Source organism: Dipodomys ordii, unplaced genomic scaffold (genome assembly GCF_000151885.1).
Source record: "Dipodomys ordii isolate 6190 unplaced genomic scaffold, Dord_2.0 Scaffold250, whole genome shotgun sequence".
Lineage (NCBI taxonomy): Eukaryota > Metazoa > Chordata > Mammalia > Rodentia > Heteromyidae > Dipodomys > Dipodomys ordii.
This window is the reverse complement of record NW_012267466.1, coordinates 673115-677570: the sequence shown is the minus strand read 5'-3', so window position 1 is coordinate 677570 and position 4456 is coordinate 673115. Positions and strand designations below refer to the sequence as shown.

General features: G+C 41.0%; 2 pseudogenes; one reads left to right on the top strand and one right to left on the bottom strand.

The window, feature by feature from the left end:
- Window positions 1–3343, bottom strand: part of LOC106000939 — a 27600-nt pseudogene extending 24257 nt beyond the window's left edge.
- Window positions 3344–3477: 134 nt separating this feature from the next.
- LOC106000938 overlaps window positions 3478–4456 on the top strand; it is a 2309-nt pseudogene continuing 1330 nt past the window's right edge.

The window sequence follows — 4456 nt, the reverse complement described above, 5'->3', positions numbered from 1 at the left end:
CCAAGAGTGACACTTGGCCTCAAGATTTCAAGGGATCTTTTCAAAATGCAAATAAAAACTAAGGTATACAATATTAAAACAAAGATTAATAGGAGACTTAAAAAGGATAAAAAATGGATTTTTGGATATAAAGTTTAAAGGTAAAGTTGTTTTTAACATTGGCTTCAATGTGCACAGAAAAAAATTAGGATTACCAAAATAATTGCTATTCCAGTTTGCTCTTATAGGTTGTATTTTTTTTTTAAGTTTCCATCAAAGTGCAGAGCAGAGCACAGACAATTCTTTCAAGTTTGTCAGATGTAACTTTGACTCTTAATAAGTTTCAGGTAAGAGCATGCTTAAAAGCTACTTCTATGTTGACCACCTTGTTGCTTTTAATTGGAGTAAGGTGGCCTTTTATAAGACTCATTGATCTGCAAACTGGTTCAAAGCCAGCCCGGGCAGAAAAAGGTCCCTGTGAGACTGTCACCTCTACTTAGCCAGCAGAGTGCTGAAAGAGGAAGCAGAGATGCTTTGGGACTCAAAGTGGCAGAGTGCTAGCCTTGAGCTGTAGAGCTAAGGGACAGTGCTCAGGTCCTGAGTTCAAGTCCAGTGACCAGCTAAAGGGAAATGCCAATGAGGCATTTATCCCAATGTGGAGAAGACACTCCTGGGACAAAAGCAATGGAGGAGCATCCAGAGGCAGTAAGCCACTGCTTGGATGGCAGAAATGTCAGATCCTAGAGTCATTTGTGCATGGCCTTTCAAAACTGGTCAGAGCCGGGAGGTCATAGGAAGAGTTTAAAAGCATGCCTAATGTCCATGACTATCTACCTTGTAAGGGACAGACTTTCCAGTCCTCTATGATAGTAAAAAGCCAATGTTATAAAATGTGGGGGATAGTTTAAATCTCAACCCCTTTATGTGCCAAAAGCTCAAATTGGCAGCTCTAATTGAGCTGACACTAGTTACATAAAGTTCATCTGCTCAGGAAAAAGTTTGTAAACCTGAAAGTGTGTTTCTATTGATATCTGTCTAAAGGCCTGCAAAGGTAACTTAGGCATTGTTGGGTCACTAGAGATTACGTTCCTAAGTCATCTAGGAAGATGCTTTTACAAACCAGAGTGCTAAACAAGCTACACTGCTGTAGCTGGAAAAAAGGTCTGTGCAGTTGTCAAAAGTTAAATATTGTTCTTAATGACATCTAACCCTGATGGCCTCTTTGTAAAATGGACTAAGGTTATAGGTTCCTGGCTAGGTAAGATCAACGCCCCTACCGTCAGCCTAAAAAAGTTACAGAAGATGTACCTTCACCCTTCTACCCCCTTTTTAAGATCAAGGGTCCAGAGTCAGTTTTGGAAAAATGAGACAAAATAGATAAAATAATTTTTAAAAAAGGCATTAAAAATAGTGTTAACTGTTGTAGGTGTTCAAGGTGTGGAGACTGCATCTGTCAGAGATGGCTACAAAACTAAGCCTTCTGAGCCTTCTGTGTCTATTTACAAAAATATCTGGTTAGTAAAAAGGTTGTAATTTTGGTAAACTGTCCTGGGCTATTGTTTAAAGATCTTAAAAACCAGCAGGATCAAAGCCTGTCAAGCCTATGCATTGTATCCTTGACCAGTCTGTGTAGGAATTTACAGCCCAGCATGAGGTGTGACAGTCCCTTGGAGCAACTGAGAGACCCTGCTGCTGCTGCTGCTGCTGCTGCAGCATACCCTAATGGGTAAGTTCAATGAAGGACTGACAGCCACCTGGAGGAACTCCTGCCTGATTCCATCACCTGAGTCTGCTTCCTGGTTGAATGCTGCTAAATCTAAGATCTTGTGGGACATTCTTTTGGGTGATATCCAGAGACCCTCTCTTCCCACAGTGGATATCGGGGACAAGGATATCACTGGCTTGCTTGTCTTAGGCACTTCAGTGCATAGTGACTGAAAATCCACTCTATAGTCACAGCCAAGTTTGGCTCTGGTATGGTAATAACCTGAGTTTGTTATCAATGGAGGTAATACTCTTAGCCTTAACATCTAACAAGCTTCTGCATCACAGTGGTGCCTTAAGGCTGTTCTAAGATAAAGGTTCTGCAAGCCAAAAAAAAATTGGACATTTTTAAACTCCAGCCACAAAGATGCTCAAGAAATCGTAAAAAAAAAAAAAAAAAGGTAATTAAAAAAAAGCCTTGGAAAAAAAATTGAAAAATTTAAAAAGTAAGAAATGTCTTTAAGACAAACCTCAAAAAGTTTTAGTATGTAACAAATGGTATGAGTATGTCTTAAAATTGGAGCTTACAAGTACAGCTGGTATAAAATTAAGTTAACTGTGATACACGGAGTCAGGACTGGTAAAAAAAAAATGTAAGGGGCTCTGGTACTGTTAATTTTGTTACAATCGGACCTTGTATACTCAAGAGACTGGTGTCTTTTGTAAAAAAAAAAAAAGATCAGCGCAGTCCATCTATTAGTTCTGAGATCCCAATACCAAGCATTGAAAACAACTGACACCCCACAAAATAATATAGAGACACCCTAAATTTTAAGATTAAAATTAGTCCAAAGAAAAAGGAGGGAATGAAAGACTAAAAATTAGAGTTACATTTTACAATTGCTAACTGCTGATTCTGCTTCAGTAAACTTGCTTGCGCTAGCACTCACCCTTCCCCTCCCTGAAAATAAGTAAATAGTTTCAGAGTCCAGATGCTGGCAATGGGACAAGTTCTGTAGTCGTAGATAAAAAACAAACGAGTATGTTCTTCTAAGTTCCTGTTTGGAAATTCCCCAAATGGGACCCAAGATAAGGACCATCTGGCGAGTCCAGCAAACTAGGTCAAATGTCAACCAATCACAAGCCTGTAACTATGTGAACTCCCCTCCAGGGTGACCGCTCCCCCTAGATTTGCCCTCAGCCAACCAGTTTCCGGGGAGTGTTACAAAATTTCCCGCGTAGCAAAATGATTGCTGGAGTACATGGTGATTTTTAAACTGGGCCAATCCCGGAGCACCTGGTGTCTTATGCTAATCCTGTGGGTTTTGCCTTTCAAAATGCTTGTAACTGCTGCCCGGGGCTCTCTGACAGGCTGGGACAGAGGGTCCGTTTGCTCAAACGCTGAATAAATTCCTCTTGCTTGTTGCATCTGCTGGTTTGGAGTCTTGGTTTCTGGGGCACCTTCCCACTGACGAAAGTATCCCAGAAGTCTGGGGTCTTTCACCAGTTTCATATAGATGCTTCTCTCTTTCCCTTTCAGACAGACACTAAAAACTAACAGTAACATAGGCAATGTGATTAGTATTCCTAAAAACTGCTCCTTGGGATGTATTAAAAATTAAAATCTTACCCGTCTTGCGCCTTCTGTCTCCTCCGCCATCCTTGGGTGCCTCTGGGTGAAAGGGCCAGGCCTGAACTTTCTCTGCCTTCTTCCCCGCCTCAGGTTGCCGGCAAGTGTCCTGCAATCTCACCCCCCATGTCACCCTCCTGGCCGAGCATGATGCTCCCCAAAAGGCAGGTGATGGAATTAAACCACCCCCAATCATTGGAAGATTTGGAACCTCACTGAAAATTGGCATTGCTGGATTACCAAATGTTGGGAAATCTACATACCTCAATGTATTAACTGATAGTCAGACCTCTGCAGAAAACTTCCCATTTTGTACTATTGATCCTAATGAGAGCAGAGTACCTGTGCCAGATGAAAGATTTGACTTTCTTTGTCAATATCACAAACCAGCAAGCAAAATTCCCGCCTTTCTAAATGTAGTGGATATTGCTGGTCTTGTGAAAGGAGCTCACAACGGGCAGGGCCTGGGAAATGCCTTTTTATCTCATATTAGTGCCTGTGATGGAATCTTCCATCTAACACATGCTTTTGAAGATGAATATATCACACACGTGGAAGGAAGTGTAGATCCCATCTGAGACATAGAAAAAATACATGAAGAACTTCAGCTTAAAGATGAGGAAATGATTGTTCCCATTATAGATAAACTAGAAAAGGTGGCTGTCAGAGGCAGAGATAAAAAACTAAAACCTGAATATGACATAATGTGCAAGGTCAAATCCTGGGTTATAGATCAAAAGAAACCTGTTTGTTTCTATCATGATTGGAATGACAAAGAGATTGAAGTGTTGAATAAACACTTATTTTTGACTTCAAAACCAATGGTCTACTTGGTTAATCTTTCTGAAAAAGACTACGTTAGGCAGAAAAACAAATGGCTGATAAAAATTAAAGAGTGGGTGGCCAACTATGACCCAGGTGCCTTGGTCATTCCTTTTAGTGGGGCCTTGGAACTCAAGTTGCAAGAATTGAGTGCTGAGGAGAGACAGAAGTATCTGGAAGCGAACATGACACAAAATGCTTTTCCGAAGATCATTAAGGCTGGGTTTGCAGCACTCCAACTCAAATACTTTTTCACTGTAGGCCCAGAAGAAGTGTGTGCATGGATTATCAGGAAAGGGACGAAGGCACCTCAGGCTGCAG